General features: G+C 41.9%; 1 protein-coding gene and 1 pseudogene across 2 annotated transcripts in view; one reads left to right on the top strand and one right to left on the bottom strand.

The window, feature by feature from the left end:
* LOC108514248 (uncharacterized) overlaps nucleotides 1-23,071 on the bottom strand; it is a 180,662-nt gene that overhangs the window by 131,205 nt on the left and 26,386 nt on the right. The gene's annotated exons all lie outside the window — the stretch shown is intronic.
* Nucleotides 2,704-3,733, top strand: LOC108514245 (glutaredoxin-3 pseudogene; annotated as a pseudogene).

Below are 23,071 nucleotides of genomic sequence, written 5' to 3'. Positions count from 1 at the left end.
ACTCCTTCATCAGCTCAGCATCCATACACCCTATTTTTAATCTGTAACTTTCCAATAAAGATACTAGCAACATTATGCTTTTACATTATATGATTCAATTATTTTTCATACAACCAAACCTAAAAAAAGAAACGCAGAGTTGCACTTTATCCATCTGTGAATACATGTTTATCTTCTGATTCACAATCTTATCTTGCTATCGTATAACCTAAAACTGAACCATAGAAGTAACCATGATTCATACACTGATACTATTAGAGGGTATTGGAATAGGAGAGAAAGCAAAGAAAACTATCAGTTTATATACACAAATGTCCATATCTAAGCAATACAGAAAATATCTCTAGTGACTACAGTACTCGTTTCTGGAACTGGTCACATGGCCGTAATTGGTATTTATAATTCCCTTCTCCCACCACTCATTTCCTATCACACTGGTCCCCAGCAAGCACTCAGCCAGTCTTTTTTTTTTTTTGAGACAGAGCCTTGCTCTGTCACCCAGGCTGGAGTGCAGTGGCGTGATCTCGGCTCACTGCAACCTCCGCCTCCTCGGGTTCACGCCATTCTCCTGCCTCAGCCTCCTGAGTAGCTGGAACTAAAGGCGCCCACCACCACGCCCGGCTGAGTGTTTTGTATTTTTTTAGTAGAGACGGGGTTTCACTGTGTTAGTCAGGACGGTCTCGATCTCCTGACCTCGTGATCTGCCCATCTCGGCCTCCCAAAGTGCTGGGATTACAGGTGTGAGCCACTGTGCCCGGCCCAATCAGTTTTTTTATTTGTTTTTTGGTCTAGTATGATGACTTCAATCTTTATTCTTGAAATTTCTGTGCGACACTGTTCCGCTTGTTCTGGTTGCTATAGTTTTCTCTAACTTTTACTACAGAGCATGGGAGCGCCGGGAGATTACCAGGAGGATCTCCTGGAGCTCGGGTACTTCTTGCCTCCATTGTGCAGTAGCCAACCAATTTACCCTTGATAATCAAGGTCAGTTATCCCATCTAACACAGAAACCATTTTATTTGTCTGACAAAGTGACCAGATGACAGTCTCAGATTCCTGTTAAATGGACCCACCATTGTGTTCCCTGGTGGAAGTATTCCTGCCCTGGAAACCCAGACCTGCAAACTAGCAGAGTTTAATGTTGTGGGAATAAAAGCCAAAACTTTTAGACCATTAGTAGATCATTAGGTGTACAGTGAAAGACACTATTCCTTGATTTTTAAAACTTCCTATCTTTGCTATGGGGGAAACTACATTATAAACTGGCCACTGATAGAGAGTATGCTCTGCATCTCATCGGGCACTAAATCAGCTCCACAAAGTGATTTTGCCAACTGGCACCATAACTGAATCTTCAAAAGCCCATTCTACCACTCTATCAAGCCACGCTTCAGGATGATGGCAAACATGGTAAGACCAGTGAGTTCCAAATAAAGGCAGTAACAACATCACACTTTCGTGAGCACATTGCTGCACTTCATTTGCTGTGAAATGAGTTCCTTGTCAGAAGCACAGCTAGGAAGAGTGCCACCACCATGCATTAGGTATGCTGTAAGTCCAGACATGACCATTTTGGAGGAACCATTGTGGACAGGAAGGCAATCCATCTCCAGTGAGAACAAAGCGGTGCTCTTAGCAGGATGGAAATGGTCCACGTTACTTAAACTGTTGATTCCCCCAAATAACAGTGCCACATCATGGGCTCAATGTTGGCAGGCAGGGCACCCTGCAGGAGCCATACTCAAATCAGACGTTCACCGAGCCTAAGCTCAGCTCCATCCCTGCCACCTTGGGAACAGAATTCTGGGAAATACAGTTCCCACCCTCAGAAGAATGGTGGTGTCATCAGGTTGACAAGAGACAATCCAGCACAGACGTCCTCCTTGCCTCTCAGTGTTCTGAAAGGTCATTCCGGTGTGCTGGGCCTTTCTGTATCACTGCAGTGGGCAGTCGGGAAGCTCTTTCTGCACAAAAGCACATGTTCTCAAGTTGGTGTCGATTTTTATTATTTTAGTTTCTTCTCCTTTGTTTACTCTGTTCTCTCTGGAATTCTTAATATTATCATGCACCTCTGAATTGATTCTCTAATTTTCTTATCTTTCCCCTTCCCTTCTCTCCTTCTGTCCTCTACACTGTCTTTTTTGTTCTTTCTGGGATATGTGATTGACTTTATCTTCCAAAGTATCTGTTTATTTATTTATTTGAAGATTTTTAAAGCTTTTTATTTTGAAATAATTACAGATTCACAGGAAATATTATTATTATTATTTTTTTTTTTTTTTGAGACGGAGTTTCGCTCTGTCGCCCAGGCTGGAGTGCAGTGGCCGGATCTCAGCTCACTGCAAGCTCCGCCTCCCGGGTTCACGCCATTCTCCTGCCTCAGCCTCCCGAGTAGCTGGGACTACAGGCGCCGCCACCTCGCCCAGCTAGTTTTCTGTATTTTTTAGTAGAGACGGGGTTTCACCGTGTTAGCCAGGATGGTCTTGATCTCCTGACCCCGTGATCCGCCCGTCTTGGCCTCCCAAAGTGCTGGGATTACAGGCTTGAGCCACCGCGCCCGGCCAGGAAATATTATTTCAAAATGCAAAGAAATGTACTGGGATGTCTCATGCACCCTTCCCCCAGACTCCCTCGCTGTTAACATCCTGAACAACTATAGTACAATATCACAACTGAAAAATTGAAATTGGTGGTGGCGGCAGCATGGTGGCAAGGGCGGCTAAGGCAGCTGCAACAGCAGTAGAAGAGGTCAACTCAGCCGGGCAGGTTGAAGAGCTGCTGCACCTGAAAGCCAAGTCTCTCTTTGTGGCCCACTTCTGGGCACCACAGGCTCCACAATGTGCACAGATGAACGAAGTTACGGCAGAGTTAGCTAAAGAACACCCTCAAGTTTCATTTGTGAAGCTGGAAGCTGAAGGTGTCCTGAAGTATCTGAAAAATATGAAATTAGCTCTGTTCCCACTGTTCTGTTTTTCAATAATTCTCAAAAAATTGACTGATTAGATGGTGCACATGTCCCAGAGTTGACCAAAAAAGTACAGCGACATGCATCTAGTGGCTCCTTCCCACCCAGCACTGATGATGAACATCTCAAAGCAGATCGCAATCTTCGCTTAAAGAAATTGACTCATGCTGCCCCCTGCATGCTGTTTATGAAAGGGACTCCTCAAGAACCACGCTGTGGTTTCAGCAAGCAGATGGTGGAAATTCTTCACAAGCATGTTTAGTTTAGCAGTTCTGATGTCTTCTCAGATGAAGAGGTTTGGCAGGGGCTCAAAGCCTATTCCAATTGGCCTACCTATCCTCAGCTCCACGTTTCTGGAGAGCTCATATAATTAAGGAGCTACAACCATCTGAAGAACTAGATACAATTTGTCCCAAAGCTCCCAAATTAGAGGAAAGGCTCAAAGTGCTGACAAATAAAGCTTCTGTGATGCTCTTTATGAAAGGAAACAAACAGGAAGCAAAATGTGGATTCAGCAAACAAATTCTGGAAATACTAAATAGAACTGGTGTTGAATATGAAACATTCGATATATTGGAGGATGAAGGAGTTCAGCAAGGATTAAAAGCTTAATCAAATTGGCCAACATACCCTCAGCTGTGTGTGAAAGGGGAGCTGGTGGGAAGATTGGATATCGTGAAGGAGCTGAAAGACAATGGTGAATTGCTGCCTATACTGAGAGGAGAAAATTAATAAATCTTAAACTTGGTGCCCAACTATTGCAAGAAATACTTAATTACATTGGGAGCAGTTCATGATTTAGTCCTCAGAAATGGGCTAGGAATAGAAAAATCCTGCTTACTCAGTTACATGTTTTTTGTATTTCACAACTTTGTGCCAAATACAAGTATGTTACATTTTTTTCCCACCAAAAATAGAATGCAATAAACATCTTCAAATTATTAACAATAATTGTATAAGAAAAGTGTATCTTTACAGCAATATTAAACATACAGCTACTATAAAAAAATTGAAATTGGTACAATCTACAGACTTCATTCAGATTTCACAAGTTACACATGCCCGCGTGTGTTTGTGTGTGTGCTTGGCATAACTTTTTGCAATGTTATCACTTGTGTTGTCTTGGATAGCCACCATCACAATCAAGATACACAACAGTACCATAGCCGTAAGAGTCCTGCATGTTACCACTCAATTAACACACCCATTCCCTCTTCCCTCATTCCTAATCCCTGACAACCACTAATATGTTCTCCATTTCTAAAATTATGTTGTTTCATAAATGTTACATAGATAAAATCATGCAACATGCATTTTTTTAAGATTAGCCTTTTTTCACTCAGTATAATTTCTTCTAAGCTATGTGTGTGTTAACACTTTATCTGTTTTTACTGTTAGTAGTATTTGCACAGTATAAATGTACTATAATTTGTTTAATCACTCACCCACTGAAGAACATCTGGGTAGTTTCCAGTTTGGAACTATTATAAATAAAACTGCTATGAACATTTGCATATCTATTTATTTACCTTACTTTCTACTATATTATTTATTTCCAAAAGCTCTTTCTTGTTCTCTCATTGTTTCTTTACTATAGCACCTTCTTTTTGTTTTATGGGTTTAATATCTTTCCTTATCTTTGCAGATTTTAATTATAATTTTAAAACAAATGTTTTCTTTTTATTCTTTTTTTTTTCTTTTTTTGAGACGGAGTCTTGCTCTGTCGCCCAGGCTGCAGTGCAGTGGCGTGATCTCGGCTCACTGTAAGCTGTGCATCCTGGGTTCACGCCATTCTCCTGCCTCAGCCTCCCGAGTAACTGGGACTACAGGTGCCCTCCACCACGCCCAGCTGAGTTTTTTGTATTTTTTTTTTTAGTAGAGATGGGGTTTTACCGTGTTAGCAAGGATGGTCTCGATCTCCTGACCTCGTGATCCACCCATCTCAGCCTCCCAAAGTGCTGGGATTACAGGGGTGAGCCACTGCGCCTGGCCTTTTTTTTTTTTTTTTTTTTTTTGAGACAGGATCTCACTCTGTTGCCCAGGCTGGAGTGCAGTGGCATGATTGTGGCTCACTGCAACCTCTGCCTCCTGGGTTCAAGCGATCCTCCCACCTCAGCCTCCCTAGCAGCTGGGACTACAGATGCATGCCACCACACCCAGCTAATTTTTGTATTTTTTAGTAGAGATGGGGTTTCAACAGGTTGGCCAGGCTGGTCTCAATCTCCTGACCTCAGGTGATCGCCTGCCCTGGCCTCCCAGTGCTGGGATTATAGGCGTGAGCCACCGCGCCCGGCCTTTAAAACAAGTATTTTCTTCTATTCATTGCATTGTCTCTGTTCCCTATGAGTTCCTCTGCTTCTGATTTATTAAGAGTCTGTTCTTCATGTGAACACTTTCCTCAAATATCCGATGAACCTTGCTTATGCATTTATGTTTAAGAGTGAGGCGCTATAGAGTTTATTCCTCACCAATGAGGCTAGCTTCACTGGTGAGGAAATTGGGCAGTTTAGTAGTCAGGGTGATTAGGCTATGTTGTGGTAACAAACAACCCCCAAATCTCAGTGGCTTAGCATAATAAGAAATGTTTCTTTCTCACTAATGTCACAGCCCAATGTGGCCTCCACAGAGGTGGAAGAAAGAGCATGAATGACTGTTTAAAGCCTAAGACAACAGCTCATTCACTATGGAATCTCTGCAGAGGCCCTCCAGGCTTGGAGCTGGGGCAAGGAGGAAGCAAGGCTGGAGAAGACAGCTGTGATGGGGGCGGTCAGGGTTAGCAACTGGGATTATGCCCATGTTTCTGTCAAAAATTGAAGATTCTGGTGAAAGACAGCAGGTCTCTTTGCCACAGCTTCAGGTTTTCAGACCGTGCTTCGTAGGTTTCTTGTTGTTGTTGTTCTGTTTTCTTGAGACAGAATCTCGCTCTGTCGGCCAGGCTAGAGTGCAGTGGCACGATCTTGGCTCACTGCAACCTCCGCCTCCTGGGTTCAAGCGATTCTCCTGCCTCAGCCTCCCGAGAAGCTGGGATTACAGGTGTGTGACACCACACCTGGCTAATTTTTGTATTTTTAGTAGAGACAGGCTTTCACCATGTTGGCCATGCTGGTCTCAAACTCCTGACCTCAGGTGATCTGCCTGCCTCAGCCTCCCAAAGTGCTGGGATTACAGGCATGAGCATGAGCCACAGCGCCTGGACCATGCTTTGTAGTTTTATGTCAACCAGGGCATCATTTTCAGACGAATGTGAATGTGTTTTGAGTGGCCTGGTTTTGGCTCCCAGTCATCTCCTTATTAACTTATCTTCAAATGTGAACAGATATCCAGAAAATCACCAGGCATCTGAGAAATATCCTCAACGTAAAAAAGAGACACTATGGTAAATAAGCAGAAAAAATGATCATGGAGAAAATCTGGCAAATACTGAAAACGTAAAACTCTAACATCATCAAAGAGATTGGTGGAGATCATAAGTAGTGATAAATCGCCAAGGTGGTGCTAAACAGAACTACAATCAGATACCAATAAACAGCCTTTGCAAGTTAAAAAATATATAATTCTAAGGAGGAAATGTGGGAGAAATACTGTGTAAATATGTCAGAAAGAAAAACAAAAGTACAAAGACATGGAAAATATGTTTAAAAGAGATACAATACTGGGCGGGGTGCAGTGGCTCATGCCTGTAATCCCAGCACTCTGGGAGGCTGAGGTGGGCAGATCACGAGGTCAGGAGATCAAGATCATCCTGACAAACACGGTGAAACTCCGTCTCTACTAAAAAACACAAAAAATTAGCCGGGTGTGGTGGCGGGCGCCTGTAGTCCCAGCTACTCAGGTGGCTGAGGCAGGAGAATGGTGTAAACCCGGGAGGTAGAACTTGCAGTGAGCCGAGATTATGCCACTGCACTCCAGCCTGGGCGACAGAGCAAGACTCAGTCTCGAAAAAAAAGGGATATAATACTCAATCTAGGAAGTACACTATTTGACTAACAGTGAAAGGAAGATAGTTTCAAAGGGGTGATGGAGAATAATTTCCCAGAGCTGAAATACGTCAACCTCCAGACTGAGTGATCCCAAGGAATTCTAGCACAATGAATGGGAAAGAAGTGCAAGTGGACACATCACGGTAAAGTTTCAGAACCCAAGGAGGAAGACAAATCAGACCACCTTCCAGAGACAAAACAAACCAATTCACATATAAAGTGGCAAGCATGCAACTGACATCGGGCTACAGCACACCACTGGCTACTAAAAGATACTGAAGAGTCTTCAAATTCTGGGGGAAATTGTTTTTAATCCAGGCTTTCATATATAGCAAAATTATTAGAGGAGTTTGAGGGTAGAATAGACATTTTTAGACACGAGGGATCAGAAGATGGACTTGCTCACACACCCTTTCTTAAGAATTTGAGGATGTGCTCCAGAAAAAATATTGGGCGTAGTACAGGAAAGGAAAAAGACACAGGATCCAGGAAATGAAGTTTTATCCAGGAAGGCAAGGAAAGAAATGGTCAAATGACTGCTGTGTCTGGAGACTGGTCAGTGGACACTGGAAGTAGGTGGCCAAATAAATGGAGAGTTGAGAGACCTGCCCTACCCTTGAGAAGTAACTTTAGGCAATGATAAGAGAAGAGACTACAAGTCCTGAAAAGGTGATTACAAATTCCACGAAAACTAAAATATAAACTGGTTATTGACTCTAAACTTTTAGAATCAACATACAAAGCACAAAATATTTTGTTATTGTGATAGAACAGTAAAATTATCACAACAACAACAACAACAACAAACCAGATGACAGAAGTTGTGATTCAGGATGGAGGAAAGCTGAAAGGGAAAGAAACAGGAACTAATGTTTTTATTTTATTCTTTATTTATGAAAACAATTTTTTAGAAACATTAGGGTCTCGTTCTGACACCAGGCAGCAGTGCAATGGCGCAATCACAGCTGACTGCAGCCTCAAACACTATTATTACTCAAGTGATCCTCCTGCCTCAGCTTCCTGAGTAGCTGAGACTACAGGCACGTGCCCCAACATCCGGCTAATTTTTAAATTATTATGATTATTTTGTAGAGACAGAGTCTCCTTATGTTGCCCAGGTTGGTCTCACACTCCTGGGCTCAGGCAGTTCTCCCGCTTCGTACTCTCAAAGTGTTAGTACTACAGGCTTGAGCCAACATGCCCAACCTATTTTTCTTTAAATCCTCACTTTAAAAAGAAGTCAATAGTTGATGAAACCAAGTTGATGAAAAGTAAAGGTATAAGATTACAAAGATTAAAAAATAGAGACGCTAAGAATAATAATATGACTGCATATCTCTCAGAGCATAAAGCCCCAGTAAAAATGATTAATATGGATAAAGCAAAATATCACAGCAAACACACGTCATCATTGGAAGCTACGGAAATAACTATGAGAGGACATAACCCAAAAATATTTAAAGTATTTATGTCTGTGGAGCTGTGAATACTGGCAGGGAAGACTGGGGCCTTTCTGTACTGATAGATATTTCTTAAACCCTTGATTATATGTCAATTTTATTAAAGGAATACATAAATTTGAAATTAAAAACAAGGATAAGATGAGCATCCACCTGTGCTGCCCATGTCTGAGAAAAAGCACTGCTGAAGATGTCATCCACTGTATCAGGAAATCAATGTTTCCTATGCAAATCATCAAATGCTAAATCCCTCCTATTGAGTCTTGTATTAGTCTGTTCTTATGCTGCTGTAAAAAACTGCCCAACACTGGGTAATTCACAAAGGAAAGAGGTTTAATTGGCTCACAGCTGTGCATGGAGGCCTCAGAAAACTTAGTTATGGCACAAGGAGAAGCAAATATGTCCTTCTTCACATGGCATCAGGAGAGAGAAGTGCCAGCAGAAGAAATGCCAGACACGTACAAAACCAAAGATCTCATGAGACTCATTATCACGAGAACAGCATGGGGGAACTGCCCCCACGATCTAATCACCTCCCACGAGGTCTCTTCCCCCAACACGTGGGGATTACGATTCCAATTCCAATTCAGGATGAGACTTGGGTGGGGACACAGAGCCAGACCATATCAAGTCCTAAGGAAATTTGTTTCTGAAGAACGGGCATGTCTTCTTTTGTCACATGATGAAAACTTTGTTCCACAATGTATTTTCCTTATGCCTTGTTAAAAATCTGAAATATTAAATGAGCAGTCAGTCGTAAGAAACAGCTTCTCTCAGGTGCCTGGTAACATTTCTTGTCTCAGATTTTCTCTGTGCTTTCACTCATTTGTTCTTTGTTTACTTTATATGGTTAAATCGCATTATTTGTCTTTTGGAATTGGCTACGTGTTCTGCATGTTAACCTTTTCTCTGCTATATACGTTGCAAATATTTTCTCCAAGTTTATTATCTTTTAACTTTAAGGCACAAGAAATTTTTATAAAGTCAGAATTATCTGTCTTATTTGTTATGGTTCCTGTGTTCTATGTTTTAAGGAGATTTATTTGACAAATTAATATGCTAAGGCCCAAGGAGATGGCATAAACTGCCTAAGATCACAGAGCTACTCAGGGACAGAGCTAGGACTAGATCTTATCGAATGCTCTTTGATTTATTCTCCATTTTCCTACTGCAAATTATTCACATGTAAATTATCTTAGTAAAAAACCCACAGGATTTGCATTCTACCATAAAGATACATGCACTTGTCTATTTATTGCAGTACTATTCATAATAGCAAAGACAGGGATTCAACCTAAATGCCCATCAACAGTAGACTGGATCAAGAAAATGCAGTACATATATACCATGGAACACTATGCAGCCATAAAAAAGAATGATATGTCCTTTACAGAAACATGGATGGAACTGGAGGCCATTATCCTTAGAAAACTACACAGCAACAGAAAACCAAATATCGCATGTTCTTACTTACAAGTGGGAGCTAAATGATGAGAACACACGGACTGAAAAAGGGGAACAGCAGACACTGGGGGCTACTTGAGGGAGGAAAATGGGAGATGGGAGAGGCTCAGGGAAAAAAAACTGTCGGGCACTATGCTTAGTACCCGGGTGAGAAAATAATCTGTACACTAAACCTCCGAGTCACGAGTTTACCTGTGTAACAAACCTGCACGTGTACCCTGAATTTTTAAAATAAAAGTTAAAACATTAAACACACACACGCACAGATTTGGAGTCAGAGGATCTAGGTTTATTCCAGTTCCAGCACTTACTGCTCCGTGATCTTGGGCAAGATGATTTACCTCTAATGAAACTTCATAGGCTCCTCTTCAAGTGGGAATAACGATAACAGCAATTTTCTCTAGTTGTTACAAAAAAAACCCACCAGATATGAGAAATACCATATACATTATAAAGTGTTGAACACATGGTTTTTTTTTAAAACTTCATTAAAGAGATAGTTTGGGGCATTCTTTCTTTACATTATTTAAAAATGACAATATCCTTCTATAAGTTTGAAATAGAAGTGTTTAAAATCATTTCTAAATCTCTTTAGCACCTCACTCTTCTTAATGTTCACTGCCATGTTTCATGAAATTTACAGCATCTAGTTTAGAATCAGCATTGCTGGGAAAAAGACAATGTTCCTATATAAATTCTATTATGTATAATAAAATATATATGCTACTGTTTATGAGAAGAGTCAATAGAATAAAGAAACTTTCAAAAAATTACATACACATACACAAAATACACAAGAACATTTTATATTCATTATTCAATAATCCTTAGAATGATGACAATGCTTATAAGTAATAAATATTTTTTACAATTTCACTCTAGAGCAGATTACAAGTAAATTTATCTGCCACATACAATAATCTATTTACTTATGTTATAGCAACATCTCTTTTCTAAAATAAAAACCTGGCAAATACTCAGCTTGATCATCTGCATTATACAACAGAATTTACTCCGAATGACTTTTTGATCATTTGCAAAAAATTCAATTGAATGTTAATGGATGAAGATATTACATCACTGTTGGCAGTATTTGTAAAAATGTGCTTACTGCTCTGAAAACAATTCCTAAAAGAAGTATTAAATGTTTTGAGAGACTTCAGAATTGTTAGAAAAAGTTAAGCTTCAGTTGGCGTTTATTGCATGTAAGTATGTTGACACACATTTTCCTGAGGCAAATGGCTTATTCTAGATATATACATTGGTATAGTCATTGAAAATCAGATTGTTACAAAATGTGACTAAAAGTCCATTTAAAGGGCACATGTCTCTCATCTTTTGGTTCTAACGTGAAGCCAAAGGAGGACAGGCGCATGATTCAGTTTACACAGTAAGAAAATGGCCCCAAAGTGGATGAAGCACACACGTCAGCAACTCAGCCCCACTCCCTACAATCCAAGCACATTCAACAAGTGATGTGGTTTGGCTGTGTCCCCACCCAAATCTCATCTTGAATTGTAACTCCCATGATTCCCACATGTCTGTGGGAGGAACCCGGTGGGAGGTGATTTAATTATGGGGGTGGGTCTTTCCTGCGCTGTTCTCCTGATAGTGAATGAATGAGTCTCATGAGATCTGATGGTTTTATAAATGAGGGTTTCTCTGCCGAAGCTCTCTTTTTGCCTCCTGCCATCCACATAAGATGTGACTTGCTCCTCCTTGTCTTCTACTATGATTTTGAGGCCTCCTCAGCCATGTGGAATTGTAAGTCCAATAAACCTCTTTCTTCTGTAAATTGCCCAGTCTCAGGTATGTCTTCAGCAGCAGCGTGAAAACAGACTAATACAACAAGTAAATCATTGAACATTTAAACCCAGCAGTTCTCTTTTTTCAAACTTCTCCCCCTGATTTTGTGTCAGCCCTGCCTGTGCTATGCTTTGTTGGGGTAAGCAAGCCCTGCATAAATGTTCTTTCCTGAGAGTGAAAGAAATATGCTATAATAAGAAAGGAGAGATGGAGAAGGTGAAATAGGAATACAAAAAAAGGCTTTGTGTAGACTTGACCTGCATTTCACTCACTGGATAACATCACAGGATATAGATGTTGGTCATGAAACAAATATGCTTTAGTTGCATACAGCTTAGAAACCTACATTATTTAATATCTTCATCAAAGGAGTACTAAACTCTAGCTTGAATGTTAACACAACAAAAGTTAGGACATGTTCTATACCTGAAATTTTTCCCAATGTACTAAGATCTAAATCTTCAGCCAGTCTGCAAGCATAAAGCTAAATAATGCATCCCATTAATCAATAAAATACTCACTGGTGTCTTTATCAAAATTTGTATTTTCCCTCATTGATTGATTCACATGAAGTGAAACTTGTTCTGCTTAACTAAAATGATGCTACTGTACCTTTTAAAGAAAACGAATTAAAGGTGTTATGTTCATGAAAGCACAAATGTGACAAAATAAACTATGCTGACACTGTCAAAATCATGAACATTACAGATATGCCCAAAGGATCACAGAGATAAGTTTTTTGTTTTTTGTTTTTTTTTTAGACAGAGTCTCGCTCTTTCGCCCAGGCTGGAGTGCAGTGGCATGATCTCGGCTCACTGCAACCTCCCCCTCCCGGGTTCATGCCATTCTCCTGCCTCAGCCTCCTGAGTAGCTGAGACTACAGGTGCCCGCCACCACACCCGGCTAATTTTTTGTATTTTTAGTAGAGACGGGGTTTCACCGTGTTAGCCAGGGTGCTCTCGATCTCCTGACCTCGTGATCCGCCTGCCTTGGCCTCCTAAAGTGCTGGGATTACAGGCGTGAACCACCGCGCCCAGCCAGAGGTTAAGTATTTTTGAAGCCCAAAGGCCTACATATAAATTTCCTGCTAAATATCTATTCTATTTACTAGTTCAAAACACAATGTCAGATTTTCTAAGAGAAAATGATAAAGAGTATACTTTGATATCCTCTCTCCTTTAAGATTTTAATATAACAATGTGTCTATGGGGTAGTTTCTGACAATGCACATAGATTCCTGTTTATGGCCAAGTTTCTAGTATTGTGGTAATAAGCAAGCTTTAACTACCACACAAAGAGAAGAAATCATTCCATCACAAAATCTCAATGTCACTGAAAACTTTAAATCAAAACTGAAGAATATTAAAATTGACAATATTTACAATTCATCGTTTTCTAGTTTCTAACACAACAGGGGTGTCATTTTTTTTCTATTCATTTTGCTATAAGGAATATATATTTTCCAAAGAAAAGGTTTTTTTCAGCATTTTTCCTGGTCACTCTTTTGCATGCAATTATTTTAGGTGGCCGAAAAGTGCTAAAATTTTTAATTTCTCTTCTTCCAAGTATCTCTGTAAGTGTCTCTCTTATCACTTAAGAAGGAAAACTTGACTAGGTGCGGTGGCTCACACCTATAATTCCAACACTTTGGGAGACCAAGGTGGGAGGACCACTTGAAGCCAGGAGTGCAAGACCAGCCGTGGCAACACAGCGAGACCTCTCCCTTTCTCAAAAAAAAAAAAAAAAAAAGGAACCTGATGCTTTTCTTTAAAAAATGACAACAACAACAAAACAACTTTATGCTCAGGTACCTACAGGCAATTAAACAGATAAAATTAACTACATTATTAGATCCCACTTTATCTGTGCCATGGCTATGTTACCACCATATTCCCCCTATCTCCCACTAGAGGAAGAATACTTTCCTCATATCCATTTTCTCTTGCCAAAATAATAATAATAAAACCTAACTAGGTTTGAGATAAATTTTATTTTCAACTTTTATTAGCCTTTAAGCTAATTTCTAATTTAAAATGAATTACCCACTGGAGTACTTTACCTTTACATCTGGAAGCTATATGCGTTAGGCCCACTGAAAGAAACAACAGCCATTGGTGAGTCTACATTTTGTAAGAAGGAGATACGATCAAAGCAACCTACACTTCTTTGCTGGAAATTAGTGCCCTCCTGTAAAGACAGCAATGGATTCGAAATCAAGAACCAAGCATTAAAAGATCAACAAGTCGCAGCTGTTTGAATTTTCCCTTCCTCTCCTTGTTCTTTATAGCTCTATCCACTACTGTGTTGTTGCTCAAAAAGCTACACAAAGGCCGGGTGCAGTGGTTCACACCTGTAATCCTAGCACTTTGGGAGGCCAAGGCAGGCGGATCACCAGGTCAAGAGATCAGGACCATCCTGGCCAACATGGTTAAACCCCCGTCTCTACCAAAAATACAAAAATTAGCTGGGCATGGTGGTGGCACGTGCCTGTAGTCCCAGCTACTCGGGAGGCTGAGGCAGGAGAATCACTTGAACCCGGGAGGCAGAGGTTGCAGTGAGCCAAGATCGTGCCATTGCACTCTGGCCTGGCAACAGAGACTCCGTCTCAAAAAACAAACTAACTAAAAGCAAAAAAAAACAAAGCTACACAAAGGCTTCTTATAAATTACTATTTGTCAGTGACCTCTGTGTTTGATTCTATTGCACAATCCCTATTTTTCCTTTTTTTGTTGTTGTTGGGATCTTGCTCTATCACCCAAGCTGGAGGGCAGTGGCATGATCATGGCTCACTGTACCCTCAAACACCTAGGCTCAAGTGATCCTCTCCGCCCAGCCTCCATAGTAGCTGGGACTATACGCATGTGCCAGCATGGACAGCTAACAATCCCCATTTTTAAACTTCACCTCTGGCTCTTAAATGCCATCATCCTGATCTCCAATCACAACCTTCTAGTTCTCTAGTTTTCTTCATCCATCTACCTTTTATCTCCACTGAGACCATCTTCTCCTCCTTGGTCCTTTCATTTCTGCCCTCTCTAGTCTAGATCTCACTGTGAGTCACTGTGATCACTCTCTGAAACGGCAGGCTCTATTATTGCCCCATTTTCCTTTGCTTTCCACTTTCCTTTGATTTCCACCAAAATCATCTTTATCCACATTATTAAGTTGGAAAAAAAAAAAAAAAAGCCCTCCACTGAAGATCTGGTGTCACCCCAAACGTATGGCCCCAGCCTCAGTTCAGTTTTCCACATTGCTTGCAGAAATTCCTTCACTTTTCTTCAGTTTCTCCTCTCATTCCCATGGTAGCTTTTCCATTCCCACTGCCCCTTCTCACATTTCAGTAGATGAGAATAGAAGCCATAGGAAGCAAACTTCCTCAGCCTCCAGCCAACCAAAGAAACTCCATTTACATCCTGCTTCCTATAACAGAGAAGGATGGGCCCTACCCGCTATCTAAATCTTTCCAAAGCACCCTGGGCTCTGGCTCATGCTTCATGCTTCTGGGTCATTCTCTAACTCCGCATGTAAGTCCACTTTACTGTCCTAAGGAAAGCCCTCCTGCATCCTGGCTTTCCTCAGGCTGTCGTGCATTCTCCTGCCTTTCACTCCAGGTTCGTTCAAGAAGCAGGCTGCATTTCATGAATGCCTTCTTTAGGTTGCCTTCTCTGCAGCCAACACACTGCAAAATGGCCCCATCACCAAGGCAGTGAGAGTGCTCTCAAGAAGGCCACCACACTCCCCACTGCCATACCAAAAAGTATTTCTCCAAGACTTTTCTTTCTTGACTCTTCACTAAGACTTTCCCTCTGGTTTCCGTGCCAACATTCTCCCCTGCTTAGGCTTTCTGTGATGAAGTGCTGACGCTGAAGATGGAACAGCCACCCAGAGCAGGAAAGGGCATCTTTCCAGGTAGCTGCAATGGTTTGAAAACAGTATTGTCGAGTTACTTTTTCTCTTGCTGACTTCTCAGTAGTTACTCCTTTCCCGAGAGCCTCTATCAGTTTGCCTTTCTACCTAGTTCAGACTCTTGAAGTTGCTGGACTAATGTCACTGGTGGTTTGGGACTGGTGTCAGGTGATTTCCATTGTTCCTGTTTGTTGTAACCAAAATGATCCTCTTGAGCCCTTTTCTCCCTCATGTCCCTTGTATATGTGAAACAGCACTGCTGTCCCTACTGTTACTCAAGCCAGACATGCAGACATTAGTTCCAATTCCCTAACGTTTGTCACCCAGACCTTCTGTCTTTTAAATTGCTCACAATAGCATCCAGTAGGCTATTAAAATAGTGGAGCATAAGCTGGGTTAAAAGGGAGATGTACACATAAATCTTCACGCCTTCAGCATAGAAACAACAGCTAAAACTGAGATAGTTTTCTCCTCAAGGAAAACCAGGGGAATTGGCCACAAAGATCCTTGAGGGAAAAAGGCCTGATTTAGAGAAAATCATATCTTTTTTTGATTTTTCTGATTACTGTACAAAATCAGTAAAGAAACAGAAGTAAAGAAAAAACAAAGTTTTAAAGAAGGTTTAATTAACAGCATCAAATACGGTCCCATGTGCAAGGAAAGTAAAGGGAAAAAAATGTAACTGCAATTATAAAAAAAAAATCAATGAATTTATTTTGAGATATCAGCTGCTGCAGTATGATGGGGACTGGATGTCAGAATATAGAAATCAAATGGAAAACAACTATGAGGAAATGGTGGAGACTGCCATAAAGAACTCACCCATGGGGGAACACAACAACAACAACAACAACAACAACAACAACAACAACAACAAAAGAGAGAGAGAGAGTTAGAACCTAGCAAGTTCTAAGCCAGTGAACAGCAAGGGGAGCTGGGTGAAGGTATAGCTGTTACAATATTCACCCTGTTAAACTCTTATTATATCTAACAACTTGTCTATAGATTTATTTTGGTTTTCCATTAAAAAAGTCATAAATCACCTTCTTTTTCCAATACAGGAGAGTTCAAAGGATATTCAGAAGTAAAGGGAAAATGCTAATATTGTCCAGAAAGGTAGCTGAAAAGTGCACATTTATCTATCTCCTCTACCCAAAATGCACGGAAATGAACCAGAAGTAAAGAAGAAAACCATCTGTGTTGAAACTAGGAAATGAACATAATCGCATACTGAAGACCCAGAAAAATACCTGCAAACTATAAGGGAATCTGGGCCAAGCAAAAGAACTACAAGTTGGCATTTATCTATTCTGAGTAGAATGCTAATTTGAAAACTAAGTGAGAGGGCTTAGAAGCACCATGCAAACTTGAACAGAAGACTGAAGGCCCTCAAAGAAATGAAAAGCACCTAGCAGAGGAACATATGTACACCAAGAGTATCACAACAGAGCAGAAAGTGGGACTGCAAGACTAAGTCATCTTTATCCTTTCTGACCCAGAGTTCTAATCAGGAACACTCCCCAGGATTACTGGGCCTGGGTCTGGGGCATGGTGGCGGGGAACAAGGCCAGTGTTTAAGACAATATGCTCTAGTTTTAGGGAGAAAGTACTGGGAGACCGCATATGAGACTATCCACAGTCTGTTATTACCCATGCAGTTTCTAAGGGTAAACAAATAATAAACTGCTAATACTAATCTCTCCAGCACAAGTTCTAAGGGTACTAATGTAGCCCCTAAGTAACTAAAGAGAAAGATAAATCCACATTGTTCCTAGATAGCATTTCTTGGATGGAATTTCCTTCCTCTTCCTCTCTTCCTTCTTCCTTTAAGAACTAGGTGTTAAACACGTGGTATGTACCAGGCATTGCACTAGACACTGGCAATCCTCATACAAAACAGGGCCTAGTGTGGAAAAGACAAGTTAAAGTTATACAAGTGTACTAAGTAAGATAAGAGAGATGTTCAAGGCGCTATACCAACATCTCATAGATAGCCTTATCGTAGTCCTGAAGCTTTCAAATGAATAATGAGGACAAAAGAGCCAACAAGGGACCTGCGAATTAAGTACATCAAAAAATGGCAGTGGACATGAGCATGATAAACAGAAGCCAGTGAATACTAAGCTTTGGAAGAATTATCTCAGGGAAGAGAAGACACAAATCAGCAAAGTCTTACAAGTCTTTTGATGTGTGAGCCTTCTCCTGTGTGAAATCTGTAATGGCCCCTTGGGGCATACTGGGATTTAACTCTAGCTGTTCGTCTATATACAGTGGAAGTGGTTGGGGATGTATAGAGGAATATTTACTCGCTCTTGCAATGTAACTTTCTCATATAAAAAAGTGTATTAGGGACAGGCGAAGTGGCTCATGCCTGTAATCCCAGCACTTTGGGAGGGTGAGGAGGGCGAATCATGAGGTCATGAGCTCAAGACTAGCCTGGCCAACATGGTGAAACCCCGTCTCTACTAAAAATACAAAAAATTAGCTGGGGGTCGTGGCGGGCGCCTGTAATCCCAACTACTTGGGAGGCTGAGGCAGGAGAATTGTTTGAACCAGGGAGGCGGAGGTTGCACTGAGCCGAGATCATGCCACTGCACTCCACAGCCCAGCTGAGTGACACTCCGTCCCAAAAAAAAAAAGTGTATCAATTTCTTCTGGCTGCCATAACAAAGTGGCTTAAACAACAGAAATGTAATGTTTCACAGTTCTGGCGGCTGGGGATCAAAGCAAGGTGTTGGGGGCAGGGTGAGCTCTTTCTGGGGACTGTGAGGCAAGGATCCGTTTCAGGCCTCTCTCCTTGGCTTGTAGAGAGCCATTTTTTCCGTGTCCCTCTACATTTACGCATATCTCCATGTACAAGTTTCTCCTGTTTTTTTTTTTTTTTTTTTTTTTTGAGACGGAGTCTTGTTCTGTCACCAGGCTGGAATGCAGTGGCACGATCTTGGCTCACTGCAACCTCCAACTCCCTGGTTCAAGTGATTCTCCTGCCTCAGCCTCCCGAGTAGCTGGGATCACAGGCAGGCGCCACCATGCCCAGCTAATTTTTTTATTTTTAGTAGACAGGGTTTCACCATGTTGGCTAGGGTGGTCTCATCTCCTGACCTCATGATCCGCCTGAGTGTGCCTCCCAAAGTGCTGGGATTACAGACGCGAGCCACCGCGCCTGGCCAGTTTCTCCTTTCTATAAGCACAGCAGTCATACTGGATTAGGGCCCCTCCATAACGGTAACCGGACAGAGGGTTAGTTGCTTGCTGCCTGCGGAGTCCAACTAACAAGAGCGAGGTCTGGCATAAAGAAAGCGGTTTCTTCCGAAGCCAGCCTGGGGAACAGTAGTGAACGTTAGTCGCGCCTTTACATGTGCCGTTTTGCTCCCAAAGCAGAAACTGGGCACTTATCGAAGGCCAGGGAGGGAGGGAGCAAGGCCAGGGGTCCCCCTGCTGGCCCAGTACCTTAACTACTGGGTAGCTGAGTTGGTGCCTTCCTGGGCAGAAGTTGTAGAAGTGGCCAAGTGGGTGTGCTTTTGACATGCCCTCCTGGTGGGTGGGAGTTCCGAGGCAGGCCTGCTTTGGAGGCATAAGCCACGGGAAAGGGGAGAGGAGAAAAGAAGAGAAAATAATTAAAAAATGAACTCTGAAAAAATGAGAGTACTCAGTTACATAATGACCTCATTTTAACTTGATTCCCTCTTTACAGACCTTATCCCTAAATAAGGCTGTATTCTGTAAACCAAAAATAAAATTCTAAGACCCCTCAGTCATCTGAATGGACTCCTCCTCTCTGCCAGGGCATTCCAAAGTTAACCTGAAAAACTGGTTCAGGCCACGATGGAGATGGGGGTGGGTGTCGGACATGGCTCATTATACTGTCCCCACTTTTGGAATTCAGAGTCAACCAGCATTTAACATCAACACAGACCTTATGTCTAATAAGAAACATTTAGTCTATTCTCTCTGAAGCTGCTATCTGGAGGCTTCATTTGCATAATTTAAAAGTTGATCTCCACAATTCCTATCGTAACCCAGACATTCTATTGATAACTCTTTCAACCAATTGCCTATCAGAAAATTTTAAAACCTACCTATGACCTGGAACTGCCCCCCACCCTCCATCTTTCAGTTGTGCCACCTTTCCAGACCAAATCAATGTGTATCTTACATGTATTTGATTGACGTCTCATGTCTCCCTAAAATGTATAAAACTAGGCTATTCCCCAACCACCGTGGGCACATGTTCTCAGGATCTCCTGAGGGCTGTGTCACGGGCATTGGTCACTCATATTTGGCTCAGAATAAATCTCTTCAAGTATTTTACAGAGTTTGACTCTTATCATCAATAATGCTGAGGTGCTGGGGGTCAAGACTCCAACATAAGAATTTGGTGAAGGAGGGGACACAATTCAACTCGTAACAAGGAGTTACATGTTTTTAAAGGAGAGGTAAAGCACAAGAAAACATATTTGGTCTTTGTGCCAGTTCCAGGTACACAGCTTTTAAAACCCTTGTAATCTCCTGTATGATAAGATTATCTTCTGTATGATAATGAGCTGACTGGTGGCTGGGGGTGCCTGGAGAGCCTTAGGATGAGGGCGGATTGATACAAGACCTAGGTATCTTTAGAGGCTGGAACTTCTAGCCCCAGTCCCAATCTCTTGGGAGGGGAGAAAGGACTGAAGGTTGAGTTAATCATCAATGGCCAATGACTTAATCAAGCAAGTCCACATAATAAATCCTCCATAAAAACCCCTGAAGAACAGAGTTTGGAGAGCTTCTGGGTTGAAAACTCGGAGGTACTGAGGGCTGGTGCACCCACAGAGGGCGTAAAAGCTCTCTCGCCTTCTCCCTATACCTTCCCTTCTGCATTTTTTCCATTTGGCAGTTCCTCAGCAGTATCTTTTTCTTTTTTCTTTTTTTCTTTTTTGAGACAGGGTCCTACTCTGTTGCCCAGGCGAGTGCAGTGATAACATCATAGCTCACTGGAGCCTCAAACTCCTGGGCTCACGTAATCCTCCTCCTGTTAGCAGTGGCAAATCCATGAGTCTGCAGCAACCTCAGTTCTCGCCTCCTCAGAAGAAAGAATTCGACTGAAGGGCATAAGGCAGAGAGAAAGATGGGGGTAAGTTTTAGAGCAGGAGTGAAAGTTTATTAAAAAGTTTTAGAGCAGGAATGAAAGAACGTAAGGTACACTTGGAAGATAGCCAAGCAGGAGTCTTGAGGAGTTCAAGTGCCCAGTATGACCTTTGACTTAGGGTTTTATACTGCCTGTGCGGTGGCCTGCCAGCACTTGGGAGGGGGCCAATGCACAGTGTGTTTACCGAAGTTGAACAAATGCACATTGAGGTGGTCTTCCCTACAAGCTGAGTGTTCCTAGAGGAAGGTCATATACCCGTTAAGCTCTGCCATTTTGCCTTTTAGTGCACAGGCTTGAGCCCACTCACCCAACTCCTGAGATCATACTGGGAAGTTGCTAATCACGTTTCAGGTGTTTTCTATCTATCGAAAGACTGCCTTTCCCTAGCTCTGGCTGCAACCAATTATTATTTTAAAGAGACAGTTAGCAACCACCTGACCATCACCTGATGGTTGCCTAACATTCCTGGTGGTGGAGGGGCCCTCTCTGCCCTGCTCATGTCTAACTACCTGCTCCAATACTCCCACCTCAACCTTCCAAGTTACTAAGACTACAGGTGTGAGCCACCGTGCCAGGTCTGAGCTGTCATCTTTTATAATAAAATAGTAATCATCAGTGCTTTAGGGCTTTCCTGAGTTCTGTGAGGCATTCTAGCAAATTATGGAAACTGAGGGGAAGGGGCCGTGGGAACCCCCAAATTTGTAGTCACCTGGGCAGAAATGTGGATCACCTGGGCACCCCATGTACAGCTGACATCTGAAGTAAGGAAGTACTGTGGGACTGAGCCTTTAACTTGTAGGGTTGGATGCTAATGCAGGCAGATAGTATCAAAATTTAATTGAATTACTGGACATCAGTTTATGTCTAGAGAACTGGAGAAGTGGCTGGCGTTAGAATGGACATCACACATTTGGTGTCAGGAGAAAAACACCCTCGGGAGGATTAGGAGCAAGGAAAGGCTTCTTTGACAAGCAGAGGAGGCTCAAGGCATTGAGTTCAGAGTACTCCATGGAGTCAAGGAGGTCTCCGAATCCTCTGGAGTGTCCCCATCCTAATTCACAAAGTCTCGGTTTTTCCTGATTCTAAGTTAGGACTTCACTTACACGACCTGCTGACTGACTGACAGAGTAACCGAACAACCCTACAGATCGATTTTTGAGTTTGGCTTTCAATTACTTCAGCCTGAGGGTTTTCTGGTATTCTTGGTTTTGTTTTCAGAAATAAAAAAATAAACAACATAGACTTGAAGGACTTTAATAGCACATAAAAAAATAAATTGAATTAAAAGGGTGAGAAAGGATTGAAAAAGGCTAGAACAATCTTTATCAGAGAATTATTAACCATGCTGAGGGCCAGGCGCGGCGGCTCACGCTTGTGATCCCAGCACTTGGGGAGGCTGAGGCAGGCGGGTCACCTGAGGTCAGGGGTTCAAGACCAGCCTGGCCAACATGGTGAAACCTTGTCTCTACTAAAAATACAAAAATTAGCTGGGCGTAGTGGCAGGTGCCTGTAATCTCAGCTACTTGGGAGGCTGAGTGAGGCAGGAGAACCTCTTGAACACAGGAGGCAGATATTGCAGTGAGCCAAGACTGCACCATTGCACTCCAGCCTGGGCAGTAAGAGCAAATTTCCATGTCAAACAAACAAACAAACAAACAAAACAGAGAGAGAGAATTATTAACCATTTTAACGGAAAACCAGGATCTATAGACATGATATTACAAATAGTAAGAGGGTTTAACAAGGTGGACAGGTATAAGGTTATACAAAAGTCAACTGCACTTCTTTATACCAGAAGGGAGTCCAGATACAGACTCAAATATACAGGACATATTAGTGTATGATAAAGGTGTCATCTCAAATTATGGGGAAAAGATTATTCAGTAAAAGTGTTGGGACCTTTGGGGAAAAAAATATACATCTGCATCGTACATAAATTGCTGTCAGATATACCAAAGACTTAAAAAGAAACGAAATATAAAAGTATTACAAGAAAAAAAATGCATCATGTGAGACTAGGGAAGGGCTTTATAATCATGGCGGAAAACTTAGACACCATATGGAATGATTAACAATTTCAAACTTCATTATAACATAACAAGAAAAATCAAAGCAAAAACCCTCCACAAAGTTAAGAGACAAAAGACCACCCAGGAGGTGGGGGATTATCATAGCTTGTGGTGTGCCTTTTGTTGTGACTGAGCTCTGTTTGAACGCCACTTCTAAAACTGTGGAGCAGGCATAGCGGCTCATGGCTGTAATCCCAGCACTTTGGGAGGCTGAGGTGCGCAGATCACTTGAGCTCAGGAATTCAAGACCAGGCCTGGGCAACACGGTGAAACCCTGCCTCTACAAAACATTA

The sequence above is a fragment of the Rhinopithecus bieti genome, unplaced genomic scaffold, assembly GCF_001698545.2.
Source record: "Rhinopithecus bieti isolate Rb0 unplaced genomic scaffold, ASM169854v2 scaffold_32012, whole genome shotgun sequence".
Classification (NCBI taxonomy): Eukaryota; Metazoa; Chordata; class Mammalia; order Primates; family Cercopithecidae; genus Rhinopithecus; species Rhinopithecus bieti.
This window is presented reverse-complemented; position numbering and strand designations above follow the sequence as displayed.